This window comes from Hippocampus comes, unplaced genomic scaffold (genome assembly GCF_001891065.2).
Source record: "Hippocampus comes isolate QL1 unplaced genomic scaffold, H_comes_QL1_v1.1 scaffold61, whole genome shotgun sequence".
NCBI lineage: Eukaryota > Metazoa > Chordata > Actinopteri > Syngnathiformes > Syngnathidae > Hippocampus > Hippocampus comes.
In genome coordinates this window covers 588811-604481 of record NW_017805501.1, presented here as the reverse complement: position 1 = coordinate 604481, position 15671 = coordinate 588811, and the positions used below count along the sequence as shown (strand labels likewise).

Sequence of the window (15671 nt, the reverse complement as noted above, 5' to 3'; positions counted from 1 at the left end):
AGTGGGGGACTCATTAAGACTTATTCTTCTGCCCGGGCCTCCTGGAGAGATTAAACTTGATCACTTTCCAGTTTCCAGCAAGGAAGAGTTATATTTGCCGACGCTCCGACGCGATAAAACAAACAGCGTGAGAGTGTGGTGGGGGGGGAGGGGGGGTGTATGCAAATGAGGACATGAATACAGATCAGGTCGAATACATTTTCCTTTCTCATTTCCATGCTGCTGCTGAAGCGCCGCTGCCCTTTTCTGCCGACGCGCATCTCGCATTCATGGCGCTTTGATGGGTCACTCGTTTGAAATGAAGACAAACCTGAATGGAAAAAACAAAGATCAAAGTCAGTCGCATTTACATTTGAGCGCTGATTGTCCCCCTGCACGGACGGACGGACGGGCCCGTTGTCCTGAGCCTCCTTGGATCAATTAAGTCAAGGGGGTTGTTTACCATCAGCTAATGTCAGCCTAGATATCCTTCTGATGTCGTGACATTGTACCGTAGCCACTCTGTCCTGCCTTCTTTTTTTTTTTGTCCACGGTATCCTCGCGACACAAGACTTAATAACGTTTCTTTGAGAACCGCAAAACTCAGAGCCATTACTGCAACCGAGCCCCCCTCGGACGACGTATTTGCAAGCAGCCTGTAATTTCGCGTCCATTAAAGCCTTTTGGACACATCGGCGGTACTCGGGTCCGGGCGGACGCTGATGACTGATCATTTTGGTGGGGCGATTAGCTGTGATAATGACGCACATCTACACCTGTCAGCGAGCAAAGACAACAAGCGTGTTGTACAGAAAGCCATTAGCATCGGCGTCGACATCTACTTCCTGAGCGAGGGATATAATTAGGTCGGCGCTAACAATGTAGATGAAGACGAATAGAGTACACGGCGTGGATTATGCACAGCAACGGGGCGAGATGTGCTGCGCAAGGGGGAAAAAAAAAATAATACAACAACGGGGATATAAGAGACCTCTTCCGCCCGAGAGCATCGCATAAAAGTCAGTAAATAATTCATGCGTAGCGCGCTTTAATAGTTGTATGATATAGAAAAGAGCTGCCGCGTCTTTGGGGGGGATTTAGAACGGTGCGTCGCATGAGGAAGTTGAATGAATGTGGAGTCGACGCCCCGCCTGACAGATTTGGGTTAGACTGAAGGGAATAATGACTCGGTTAGAATTTGACGGCTGAATTTCAACCCGCCGTGGGACCAAATGGCTAACCGGTTCATCTTGAGCTACTTCAGACATCTTGGAGCCGCCCTAAGCCCTCCCGAGTGCGGTCCAGATTTGATTCTGGGCCACATGAAAGGTCAACGCATTTAACCTTTACCTCTCGTAAGCCTGTTGCTTTAAATAGGTCGACTGAAGCGAGTGACGTCCACGCGAGCCCACTTGATTTTGAATGATGATATAAAAAAAAAAAAAAAACTGGGGGGGAGTAGCTTTATCTCATTTCTTTGGATCATAGTCAAAAAGTGGCCAGATCGGAGCCATCCTTTGTGATTTTTTTTCCCCCATTTTCTTTATCCTCCGCAAAGGGCCACAAATATAACAGCAGTCAAATGAGTCACTTAGCAGCATTCATTCCGATGGGGGATGACGATTTGAGATTTGTGCACTTTCAACGCGGTCAGGGAGTGATTTAAATTTGTGGCACTGCTGTATAGCGCACATTATACCGCAGATCGCGCCTTATTACTGATTTCAAATACTGCCAGGCCTGCATGTCATGATTCCATATGCTCGCATTAAGAAATCAAGTCAAGCAGGGAGGGGCGGAAAAAATAAATAAAAAAATACGACGCGCTCTTGGCATGCTGTGTCAATTTATGAATAAATAAGCCAACGTGCTGTTACACTCGCCTGCAGTGAAAACACACACCAGCAGTTTTCCACGCGCCCAACCAAACAATAAATGTTGCTCGCTAATGCCGCTGACAGATGGCTACACACTCCCCTATAAAGCCGCAATCTAGCGGCGGGGAACTTGCTGTCCGTTATCGCTTTCCACAAGACCTTTGGGATAAATATTCATGCGGACGCTCGAGCGGAGGAGGGCAAGAAGATTCAGGTGAGGTGTCAAGGGCGGCGGCAGAGGGGGGAGGGGGGGGTGGACTGCGAGGACGGTGATGCCATCCATAATTGAACACCCGGAAAAAGGAGAGCGGACGAGACGGGAGAAATTAGCCCGCTTCAACTCGCCAGGATGTGGAAACGGACGTCATGGGTTGAGTTTAAGCGCGCTATGTTGGCTCAAGTTTTCTTCCTCCCCGCCCTCAAAATGGGTTTTTGAATTTTGGGGGTGTTAGGTCGGAGGATGCCACTGAGCTTTGTGAATCGTGGGCCAGTGAAGCTGTGCAAAATTATTTTTGCGGTTAACGGCTTAAATAAACTTGATGACCATTGTTAAGATTTCCCGCAAATGAAATGCGCTCCAACGCAACCGGATCATTCTTGTTGTCATTGTCATTAAAAGCGCCAGCGCCGAGTGGGAGTTTGGGCATGTGCACGGAAAGTATTGCACTAATTAGTACGGCAATGTAAACTGTGGATTCATATAATGCACTTTGGCGGGGTGCCCGTCTCCTAATGCATAATTCAATTTCCATCAGTTCGCGTGCGCGCGCTCGCTCGCCCTCGTGTCTGCGCAGAGTCGGCGGCGAGTGGCTATTCAGGAGGTGCCAAAGCGGGTAAAAGGGGGCCCACATTGATACGAAGGACCCCAAAAGGCCACTAACGAAGCTGCGGCGGCGTCGCGGGCGACCTCGTCCACTCCCCTGTCACGTCACGCGTCGTCAACAGTTTGCGCTCAGCTGGAGCCGACACGACCAACTCGGTGGGTGGGTATCGTCTTCAATTTGTTGACCTCGGCAAAACGCCGAAGGGCTTTCACATGGTGATTAAGAATTTACTTTACACAAAACGTGACGTCCGCGAGAGGAAGCAAGTGAAAATTTGTTGCCCAGGAGAACCAGGTTTGAAACCCTCCCCGCGTCCTCGACCCCTTGAACTTATTTCACACAAATCATGACGTCCGTGAGCTGCGTCAAACTCACACTCACTCAGGGAAAAGAAAAAAACAACTTGTGCCGGGAGCGCGTCCAAATAAGGGCCGTGACTCAGCGCCGCAGCGAGTACCCCGCCAGACACGCTCCAAATGTCAGAGCTCTTCCGAGAGCGAGACAAGGCCGATATCATTTCAACCCAATTTTGCGCCTGGGCTTGTCTGCCGTTCGCCTTGAAGAAAAATCCGTCAGTGTCGCCGCTCCCGGAGAGGCGGGAGCAAATGGGCCGTGGAAAAAAAAGGCGGCTTCGGGAGAAGGAGCTACACTTGCGCGAGTGTGTGCGTCGCGCGATCGGAGTCACCCGTCACTTGTCCCGTCATGTCAGCCGTGACGCCGGCGTGTCAATCCAACGATTTGGCCGCCACGGCAACAGCGGAGATGACAAACTGGCGATTAAAGCGTCTCCATGACAACCACATGACGGGAAAATTGTGAGAGGACCCCCCCCCCCCAAAAAAAAGACACTTGATTGGCTACAGGGTGGCGAGAATGACGACTGTCAAGCGGCAGGCTCATCACGATGCCAGATAACGTTCCTCGTTTTGATCTTGCTCCACTCTTGCGAACTTTCTGGAGAGTTTATTCATTTTAAACTTTAGCCTTTGCTTGAAACCATTCTTGGAAACCCTAACATTTGCTTGAAACTTTGAACAAGGTTTGAAACCCTAACTTGAAACACTAATCATGTCTGAATCCCTATTTGGAAACTTTGACCGCAGGTTGAAACTGTAATTTGAAACCCTACCCTAAGCTTCACACGCTAATACAGGCTTGAAATACTTCGACACCCTATCCTTTGCTCAGAAGCAGGTTTGAAACGTTAACTTGAAATCCTAATCGTGTCTGAAAGCCTTACTGTGAAATCAGGTTGAAACCCTAATTTGAAACCCGAATCCTGGCTTGATACCATATTTTGAAGCCCTATCCCTTTCTCGAATCCCTAAATTCAACCTTAACGATGGGACGACATCATCATTTGGAACCCTACCCATGGGTTGAATAACTAACCCTGTCTTAAAGCCCTAATTTGAAACTCTAACCTTTCCTTGAATCTCTGAATCAGATTTGCCACATTAACTTGAAACCCTGCGCGTCTCGAACCCCAAATTAGAAACTTTTGTGTCCGCAAATCGAAAACCTAACATTTGGTCGAACCGCCGACACCGACTTCGAAACTGTAATTTGGAACCTCAAATTCGAAAACAATTTTTGTGCTGTCATGACAACGCCATTCAGGGCGATCCGATATTGATTCGAGGAACGCATCGAGTACAGCGGGAGCGGCCCGAGCCTTTCGTGAGACTTCATTGACGTTACAAAGCCGTCAAACTGATGTGACCATATATTTTTTTCTTCTTCTTCCCCGGCAGATGTTGGGCCCTCAGAGAACATGAGTGGTTTTTAATTTCAAACATCTGCAAGAACGCGGTTTTACCGAACAAGTCAATCTGCGCAGATGGGGCCAGTGTCGTTGATTGGATGGGGAATGTGTTCCTGTCGAAGTACCGTGCGCTCGTCAGCACCTGCACAGATGAGAGCACACTTGGCAGATGTATTAAAAATGTCTGTCTATGCATGGGGTATATTCTATTATGCATACTTTTTTTTTAATTAGACATTAATAGAATGGAACATCAGAGCTGAATGCATTTACATATTTATTGTACTCAAAATGATTCTTTTTGCTTTGTCACATTAGGGTTTTTTTTGTATTTTTGAATTTATAAGGAAAAATATTTTTGAAATTAAAATAGTAATGCGAATGAGAGAATATATATTTTTGTATTTTTAGTTAAAACATGATTTTTTTAAAAGACATTTTTGGAATATATATTTTTTTAATTTCTACCTATTTCCTGTTTGTCTAGTTTTCGCCAAAAATCAAGTTGTACTTTTCTCCACATTTTTTTTAATTTGTAGGTTTTCATTTTCTATTTAAAAATGTACTGGGAGTAAATATAACAGTAAATCAGTAAATTTGGAAGTTTTTCATTGGACAGAAAGCAAATCTGGATATGGAAAAATCAGTTGATTTCAAATTCAAACATTTCAAATCATCTCAAGCACACGTGGGAAGCTTTCAAATCTATTTCACCCCCCGTCGTCACCGTCGCTCAAACGGGCCCGGCGGAGCCCATCACTCAACTGTTATTGTCACATGAGTAGACGGACGTAAAAACAGACAAATAAAAGCGGCAAATCCGTCACTAACGTGAAACTGGGACAGATAGCAGCCATCCTGACGGTTAATAAATTCCAGTGCAGCGGGTGCGTAAAAAAAAAAAAAAAAAAGTCTGCTGCCTGCCAGTGACGAAGATTGAATTTTTTTGGGGGGGAGGAGATGGAAAGACGGGGATAGGGGAGGCATGTGTGCATGTAAGCACACTGCTTGGATTGTGTGCATGTACTGTATATGTATGGGGGGTGCGTGGGGGCTTTATCTTTTAATACACACAATCTCTCTCGATGCGGAATTGAGGTGTCGAAAAGATGACGGAGAAACAATAAGGAGGCGTTCAATCTGACAACATAAAGCCAATTCGGCAGAATTCAACATGTACTCCGTGTGGGGGGAAAATAATGGCCGCCGTCCTCCTCATTTTCTCGGGGAAACGCTACAAAATTGTGGCGGCACGCTAAATATGGGACGCGTCACATCCAATATCGGCTCTGATTGAGAATGCAACGCATCGAGCACCAGCGCCGTACATGCTTCTTCGGCCATAGTGATGGGCTTCTCTATATAGGAACATGTGTCATTGTCTTTTGTGTCTCTTTCTCATCTTTTTTGGGGGGGGGGGGGGGGGATATGAGATTTTGTTGTCACGCACACTGCACTCTTCTTCCTTTGTGGTTCTATTGTCCAAAACAGTTTTTTGGGGGGGATAAAATAAGATTTTGATCATAGGTTTGCGAAACTGTTCTGATAGTTTCAGTCTCATGACTACATTTTGTCTTCCGCGTCCACTCTGTCGTAGTGAACTATCCATCGGGATAAAACTCTTTCAGAAATTCAAAAAAAAAAAAGTTCAATGGAAAAACTCAACTTTGTGGTGGGGTGAAGTGAGGAAGTCTCAGAGGCACTTTATGGTGATATTTTGTTGTTGCCTGGTGTTTATATGCAGGTTTCACAAGCGAGTCCCAAAAGATGGACTTTGTGTAGCGGTAAAAGAGGGAGAAGAGTTGCTGGAATGCGCATCACGTCTCATCAGTATTCGCAATGAGATTGTCCTGTTTTTTTTTTTTTTTAATGTGTGTTTAACGATGGGAGTTTCAAATGTGTTCTCTCAAAACACAATTCCGGGGAGTCTTTATCTCGTATTTTCAACGCAATTATAATTTCGGAAGGAGGATTGTGTAACATCTGGCAAGTTTTGTCAGCGAAAACTTTTTGAGAGGCATGCAAATGCGCTCGATGCATTCCTGCGTGAAACACGCCATTTATTTGTATAACGACCGCATTTTCGGCAACGTCGGGATGGGAATTCTGCGGATCACTTGAGTGAAATATTCATGACATTGTGCTACATATTACAACGGGACCGGAGAAGTAAGGGGAAGCTTTTAAGAAGTTTTTTGGGGGGGAAAAATGGGGCAATTATTTTGGAATTCTCAAGTGGTTCTTGAAACGTTTTGGGATTTACTGTATTTCTTTAATGTCACAGCAACACCCAAATAAGCTCGAGACAATTTCGGCCATTTCTCTTCCTATTTTATCCCATTTTTAGAAATGCTTTCTCGACTATTTCAACTCCAAACCACCTTAAGGCGATTCAGTATTTCAGCGGCCTATTAAGGCTTTAAATTCGCCAAATCCTGAGCCGCGGAGCAAAGCAAATAGTCCGTTGTTAACAACTTCAGGCGTGAGCGAAGCGCATCCCATAAACAGGTGACAGACACATACGCCCTCACACACTCACAGCGGTGAATCGAATCACAGACCTGTGTAATTACAATCAATAATTCATTTTCCCCTTTTCTGCCAGCACTTCCATTCAAACAAGCCGTCGCGCCAGCGTCGCCGTCACGAGGCCTTCCAAAGCTATTCAGCCGTGCCGTAATTGGACGAGGGCGCTTTCTTCTTGGGCTTCTTTCTTGGCGTCCCGCCAAAATCTCATCAGCTAAACACAAAACGGAAGGAGGGGGACACTCTCCTCGGGGTAATTGTCTCGCGACTCGCGCGTGATGTTTGGGTATTCGGCAAAGCGGTGGCATCTTTTTCGGTGGTTCCGCACATGAATCCCCCGAATTACAATTCCCCATTGTTGTCATGTCTTTTCTGGAACGTCTTTAGGCGTCTGATTAGTTAAAAAAGCCCTACAGTAAGTAGCTATAGCGCCACCTGTTGCTCTGGCATGCACCTAACAGGTGGATTTGACCTTGTTTGTGATGGGGCACCTAAATTTGACGCATCAACCGTAGCGGGGGCCCCTGGGCACTGATCGTCACCGTGTCAGTCAGGCTCATCGTCATTTTGACTCGATTAATCAAGTCAACGCGACCGTCGCCGTCACCGCCGTCAAGCATGGGAGCCGGCGTCACTTCAAAGCCGTCGAGCGAATCCCACCGAGTGTCGGGCGGAGTGCTCGGGGACGCCGCGAGGATCACGGCTAGCTCAAACTTACGCGACGGCGGCACATTTCTATCCGAGGGTGTCAACCGTGGAGATAATGACGCCGGTGAATGGCTTGCACTGTCGCCCTGCCTTTCCCGCCTGGAATTTAATGTGACACTTGTAGCAATTGCATGGCGAAGCCCCTCCGTCTGATAGCGAGGAAGCACGCTTGGTTGGAAATGAGATTGTCATGTGTCAGCCACGCACATCAGACCTGCTGCAAGACTGACACCAGGAAAGACGACGAGAAGAGAGCGAGAGAGAGTGCGCCCCAAACGGTACTGTGGGCTGTGTGTATTTGGCTACGGTTTTCCTGAAGAAAGACATAAAGCAGGCCAATAAACGAGCGTCCACAGCATAGGCTAACGACACGTTCACTTAAGCATATTAAACAAAGCGCAGCACTTCCAGTTTGCACTCTGATTGTGAAACTGCAACAGTGCCACTTCTGGTACCAGACTGAACGACGTGGCAATTTCATGTTCGCTTCCAGAACAGACGACGGCCAATGTGCTTTCAGACAAGTCGGGGTGGTGCAAGCAACTCAGTAGGTAGGCCTGGCCCCCCAATGGCCCGCCTGCAGTGACGGCCCTGGTTCTATCTTGAATCCAGATGCAGGGAGATAGAATCGTGCGCCAATCGCAGCACCTTGAGGCTTCTGCGTATCAGTCCGACACCTGGACCGCTCAAAGACGGCTGCCGGCGCTGACCCTTTTGGAGGCTGATAGCGCCAAGGCAAGGAAATTAGCATGACAATAAATCAAGTGTGGGGAAAGACAGCAGTCAGAGTAAAGGTGGGGGCAAGGAAGGCCATAGATTTTCTGCCTCGGGAGGCAACTAGCTGTCAATCAGAGAACTCTACGCACACGCTTGCACGCCCACGCTGGCTAATAAACTTGCACGTAGCGCCGACATGGCCCCGCTTTCATCAAGGCGATCGATGCGCTCAAAAATAAGAAATCATCGAATGTGGCCGAGTGCGCTGACGGCACACTGATCCATGTTGATGTGCTGAGCTACGATGAGACACGGCGACCACACTGGTCATTAGCCAGTAGAACTGAAGATCCCATTGCAAGTAAAGAGAACTGCGACGGAATTGGATGAGGAAAAACAACTCCGGGGATGGCCACTGTGCGCGCGCGGGGCTTAATTAAGAGACAGAGATAATTGGGAGGATCGGTCAGAGTGTGAAATGAACCCCCAACAATGGTGTCCCGCAGGGTTTGGATTGGAAAAGTGGAGGGGAAACTACAACGTCGTGAACAGGGAGAAGTACAGTACGATAGCCGTATTTTGATCATAGCGCCCTACAGGGACTATGTAAGAGTAATAAAAACACGTTTGCATTGGTCGTTTCCATCCGAAGGGGTGGCAAAATATGGAGAGGAGACATCGGGTTTAACTTGTCATTCGGCGGAAGTAGCAACAATCTGATAACGACACAATATATCACCGCATCAATATTTTGCCGCACAGCGAGTGCACAAATAGGATTTGGAGCAAATGTAGCAGCGGAGGCGGCCGCTCGGAGGTTTAAGAATGGTGTTGGGGAGGTGTCACCTGATGAAAAATGAGGCTTCCTGGCGGACAGGCTCCCGGAGCCGCACGCTCCAGACACTAGATGAGCCTTGGGGATAGATGGAGGAACTTTTGGAGAACGCGTTTCGATGCGTCGCAGCTCGCCGGGCTCCTGACTGGCTGCTTCGGATTGTGCCAGAAAACTCACAGCGACGAGGGGGAGGAAACGGTCGAACGCCTGAAAGATGGCCTCCTATGGAGTACTCAAACATGCACGCTTCCCTGACTCGTCGCAGCTTCCATCACATGCGTGGCGTGATATGAGTCGAATGAAAGAGACGATTAATTGAAAGGCAGCTGGCTCTCGGTTACTAAGACTCATGGACACATCGCCGCTCAGCCGCCACGCGATGCATCGCTCGTCGGCTAACGTATTCATCACCATGAAGATAATTAGATTTTCAGATGGGCGCGTGCCTGCCTCGCCATTTCGCGTACCAGGTGAGGTCATTCCTCTCAAATCCCCGCGACAGGGAAGACGTGATAGGCATCGCGGCGGGGTTATCCCTCACCTATGGCGCCGGTGCCTCCCCGGCTCGGCCCGACGGCGCTTTATATGGATGAGGCGGCTGATGAAGGATCAGTCTTGTGTGATTAACATTTTCCCAAGCCCGGGAATCACATGCCGGCTCAATTATCACTCTGGAGCCCACCTATTGTTCATGTGGCATGTGGCTGCTAAGTGGAGGTTCATACCTTCCGCGTTTTGCATTAGCGCGCATCAATTATGCAGGTGGCGGCAATTACATATTTATGTATTCTGATAATTACATTTTTAATACGGCAGATGTCGGCTTCGCTTATTGAACTTAATGAAAATGAATGACAGAGCACTTTGCCGTTACGACGACGGGCGGCTTCCGAAGGCCGCGTCTCCGTCATTGATTAGCGGCACTCAAACGACATACCTTGTAATTTTATCAGCGGTGCTCGCGGCGGATTTGCATAGGCAAAACCAGAATGCTTTTCTATACATTAATTTCCAGTGTGTGCTTGTTTTTCTTTTATTAATGAGGCAAGGGCGGCGGATAGTCGTCGTAGCCGCGGTGGAGCTGCTTCACAATGCATCATTAGGCAGTCACCGGAACGCTGCGTGCATAAGTCGACCCTCGGAACAAACTTTAAATGGGAGAAGGGTGGGGAAGAAACAACTCCATAATTTATGACACTCAAGTTACTGGATGGGGGGGAATTTGGACCAATGCAAGACTCACCATCACAAAAAGATGTCCACGGTGGTCGCATTGGTAATATCCCGCCTACGGTGGTGGTATCAGACCTAACGCTGTGAAAAATAAGCGCAGGCACACACTCACAGATACTACAATGCAGAGCGTGAGAATGGCAATTGTGTAAAACGGCAGCTTTTTGCAGGGTCTCTTCAGCTCTAGGAAACCTGAGCTTGTTTTTGTAATTAAAGAACTTAAAAGAACCCAGTGCTGTTGGAGGAGCAAGTTTTCCTCGGCCAGGCACTTTTGCTGACCGGCACACCAACAACAGCCACACTGACTACACCTGACATCATCGTGCGATTTCCCTCATTTGGCGCTCCAGCAGCCAAACATCATCAAGAAATGCAGTTTAGCAGCACAAGACGAGCATTTGAGGGCTTACAGGGAGGATCCGACTCCTGTTCAATCTAAATGCAGATTTCATGAAGCGGATCCCTGCACTGGCTGACTTGCTGGGGGTGGGGGGGAGGCGGCGGGAAAATAACCTCGACTCAATAAAAAATAAATAAGCCCTTTGGTTCTTTTCAGCTCCTTTGCAGGTGAGATGACCAGTCTTGTGTTCATAACACAGCATTGCGCAACATTAGGATTGAAAGCGACTGGAATGAGTGAGGTGCTCAATGAAATGAAAGATGCGAGGAGGGCGTCGCAACGTTCACACATTTGCTGTATTTATCCCCCCCCACCCTCTGCCCCCCTAACTCAAGTGCTTAAAGGCATTCCTTCACTGAGCCTTGCGACTACTGACAGTGCTTTAAATGAAGAGTGTGCCTGCATACGAATGCGACGCAAATAGAGCTAATAGTCTTTGGACTTGAAAAACAACACTGCCATTTTGGAACTTTGATCACGAAACGTTTTCCATTCAATCCAACCCATTGATTTGATATGCTTGCAGTGCCAGACATGATGTGTCCATGGACAAACGCTGACATCTTTGTCAGAGGTAATCATGACGGAATCAATAGAGGCGACGGGGCAGCGGCAAGTATGAACCGCAGTACACTCTTGTCCATCAATCAGTCCTGAATTCAGAAGCCAATACTTGTTCATGACGTACGGGATAATACATTTGTTTTCCAACCTCCCTTAGTAGAGCTGCAGAGTGCTGACTTAAAAAAAAAAAAAAAAGAGACCTCAAGAAGCCCAAGCATGGGTGTGACAAAATGACACACGGTGTCACAACAATTCAACCGTGCAATATTTGCGCAAAGCCGCTTTAACGCCGTGGCAGAAATTCACATTCAATATTCATGAGATGCATCTCGGCCCGGCGCCTCGTGTGCGAGCCGCTGATTGACGGGCTTATAATTGTCGTGGTCATCAATCCAACAGTCCCGACAAGGACAGAAAGGACGCTCGACCGAGTAAAAGACCACAGCGGGCTAGCGAGGCTTGTGCCAGGAAAAGCGTGGATACTCTGGGACGAAAGGTGCGTCGTAAATTAGGGTAAACAAGCATCTCGTCAAAACCGAAAATAACTTTGAATCGGGAGATTAGACTAATCCTGCTCGGCAAACAGCCGCCGATCGCATCCGCCCGCGTTGCATCTTTGCTGCGACCTGTTGCTGTGGCGACGTTCGAGCGCCCAAACAGCTGCGTCGGGGCGGTCGTAAGCAGATGGGCGAGCTCTCATTTGCCCGTCAAAACGCTGCCAAAAGCTGCATTTGTGGCCGTGAGTCCGACTTGAGACTGTTGACATTGTTTCTCGGGTTTTTGACAGGTAAGCGGCTTAATGCGGCGGACAGATGTCAACTCGGGATAAACCGCCCCGATGAGAGATAGAGGAAGTCATTAACATGCCAGTGCGCCGATTGTAATTAAGTAAAGGAAATTGCGAGTCGTTATTATTTTCTAATTAAACCAAAGTCATTATTCACCGCCCACGCTCCTCTTGCATCATCATCGGCGACAACCTTTAATCTACATTTTAAATGTTGCCCGCAAAGGCCGTGATTCGAATCTTCGTCCCTTTTCGAGCTGCCTGGAATTTTGTTTTGCTTTGGTGACGCCGGTGCAGACCACAGATACAGATTGTCATTTTTGGATGTAGCAAACACCGGATGGGAGAAGCCGAAAAGATCCCAAGCGACACTAAATACGGTCGCGAGATGCCGAGGCACACGCAGACACGGCAGAGTCTCGATTCGCTGGGTTCTGTGAGGGAAAAATACAAATGCCAGCTCTGCTGTGGATGCCTTTCGGATTTTGGCACCCAGACGCACGCGCGCAGGGGGTGTGCGGCTACTTTCCACTGGGGAACCAAACAAGCGAGAAATTGATGGATGAGTGGGCTCGCCATTTCCCAAATCACATCCTGAGGAGCTTAAGTGCAGGAGAGGGGGATGGAAATAACAGGAGCGGGCTTCTTCGCTGGTATCAATCTGCCCGCCGCTTGTCCCTGACGGATGGCCTGAGCCACTACCCATAATTACCAGCAGCCAAAGCGCTCAGAGACCTGACACGAAAGTCCCTCCACTCCAGGACGCCATCCGTTCTCCTCCCTGGTCAGCTCTCGGGATGACGTGTGCAACGTTTGTGTCTTGTTCAGGCTAGAGTTTGGCCCAACTTCGCTCCGGTCAACGCGTCGACTGGCAGCTACGGAGCCCCTCCCACCTCCCCATTGATGCCTGGGGGCTGATTAATGCCAGAGCACATCCGGCCAGGTTAATAGAAGCCTGACAGCTTTATTGATCTCGGATCCTTGGACCAATCTGTGTGCTAATCTCGAGAGGTGGTTTGAAGTACTGCCAGTGCGGAGGCAACAATTTGACAGCATCTGGAGGACATAAAAGATGTCAGGGAGGACTGAAGTTCAGGTTACCCGAGGTCACGGTTCTGCAAGGCAAATTAAGTGGATTGGTTTCCTCACATCTACCGGCTTTAAAAACGGCATTTGATGGCGGCCTGACGTGATCCAGAACCTCTGTCAATTCAAACCGATTCTTCTTTGATGTCTCGCTTGACTGGAATCCAAACCGAACACAGTTGATTTCCAGCAAAGGGGTCGAAAAAGAATGTCCTTCGATACCAAAGTTCGGACTGTGATAAACAAAATCAAAACACAGCTCTGGTCTACCGCAGCAAATTACTGGCAGAAGTGCCTATGTAGGCCACGGGCAGCATTTTAACATCCACCAATGTTATTTGATCCGAGTTAACAAAGCTGATCAAATAACCCGCCAACGCGAGCGGGAGGGAAACAAATCTTGGACCGCCGGGGATCCAAACAGGAACCGGCGGAGGATTGTCAAAGGAAATTCAATCAAAGGGAACACCACCAGGACTCGGATACAGTGATAATATCTACTCACTCCCCCCACCAAGCCCCTTCCCCTACAATACAAACACATTCTTCTTCACATTCTCCCCATCGTCTGGACTCCCAGACAGACGGAGGGAGTCCGAGGAAACTTTTAATGAACAAGCCGAGTGTCTTTTTTGGAATCACTTTGTCGGTCGATAAGCACCTCCCGCCGCGTAAATGGCGCCGCGGAGGTCTGAGGTCAGATAAACAGCACGACGTGAGGGCGAGAACAGACAAAACCAGATGACACCTGCGGGGAGATTAGCTCGGATATCTATTTGGATCGGGCAAGGCATGTTGGACTCGCATAAAAAGAGTGACATTTGATTCCGGAAATGTGACGCGACAAATACGAGAGCCTTCTGAAGGGCCGCTTTCATTTACCGCAAGGCGGACGATGCGTGGCATCGTTCGGGTCACAAAGCGGACACTTCATTGACCCCCGGCGATGTTAATGAGATCCACCCGTTGACTTAACGGAGATCCCGACTTCATTGCGACTTACACAAATGCGACGAACTGCCACCGCTGGCGAACAAGACGCGGCACTGCGATTTTTACAAAGGAAATGCCTCGTTTCAGTCAGCAGTAAACAGACTGTCAACATGAGTTTGTCGTCTCCAGCCCGTTAGGCCCAATCAAAGCTGGCAAAGTGACAACCGGAGAGGGAGGGGTAGCGAGAAAAAAAAAAACAATCCCTTTACTTAGCCAGAAGAATAGGCGAGCCGTGGCATTTATTAGGAGCTATTCGTCATTATGACCCACGCACACGCCACAAACAGATGAAATAAACATAATATCATTCGCAGAGGCTCGCCATGCATGAATTATCTGTTTTTCCGGCATGAGCGTAATGAACGACGAGTGAATTCTCTGGTTCATCTGCAGCCTTTTAAAATTTTTTGGGGGGTGTGAGGCAGCGATGTTGCGTGAATGCGCAGAAAGTAATTGTAGCATTGTCACAAAATGACAGCTACTGTAAACAGAAATCACATCAGCAGGGGTTTGGGTTACGCACGGATGGGTCACCTGATGCGTGGTTTCACTTGCTCACGGAACCGCCTCCGGATACCATAGATGCGCGCGGCATGTTAACAGTGGTGCCGCATGGGCACGGGGTCCTCTCCCGTGAAAGTGTGAAGACATCAGAGTCCTTCGCTCTGTGTTAGTGCTGCCTCCGCGGATTTAGTGGGTCAAGGGGAGTCGAGTGCGGCGGGATGGCACCAGCACCGCGGGCAGCGAGACAAGGTCAGATGAAGGGCGGCGTTAGACGGAGATCTTTCCAGACTGCCGCTAGCGGACCACTGCCGTTTCAGGAAGGTCGGCATGCCTGGCGGGAGGGGGGTGCGACGCTACAGTGATTGCAACGCTGTCTCTGGAATTAAAAGCTAAAAAGCAAGTGGTTGAATGTTTCCGGAAAGAGCACGTTTAAGCATAGTGGAGCAGGAAGGAAAACATGTAGTTGCTGCGGTCAAATGTCAAAAAGTGGAAACAACTAAATGGATTTGTCCATCTGAGGCCACCGAGCTGAGTGGAAATCCGCTGTGTGGTTTTATCCTGCAAACTAACCCGACATCAAAACATTCGTCAGTTGGCGGAAGTAAGAAGCCAAACAGTTGGCACTCCGTATTTTCGACGGCTTATCCTGAGAGCGTTTCCCAAACAAATGTGGGCAAGGGGCCAGGGGCCTGTGAGCTATGACATGCTAACGGATGATACCACCTGATGCGCAGTGAGGTCTAGACAAAGCGGGCTGACGGATCAATGCGAGGAGCTACTCGGGCATGGCGTGTGTCGAACAGGGCGGTCAAGACGGCTACTCAAGCTTAGCAAGACAGCAGCAAGCTAACAAGAGGGAGACGATGTCCAGCG

At 48.6% G+C, this 15671-nt stretch overlaps 1 long non-coding RNA gene across 1 annotated transcript in view; it reads right to left on the bottom strand.

Annotated features, from left to right (window-relative positions):
- Window positions 1–207: 207 nt before the first annotated feature.
- Window positions 208–15671, bottom strand: part of LOC109520110 (uncharacterized) — a 63651-nt gene continuing 48187 nt past the window's right edge. Inside the window, exon 7 of the long non-coding RNA XR_002169113.1 lies at window positions 208–310. This is a non-coding gene — a long non-coding RNA (uncharacterized LOC109520110). The remainder of the gene's footprint in view (window positions 311–15671) is intronic.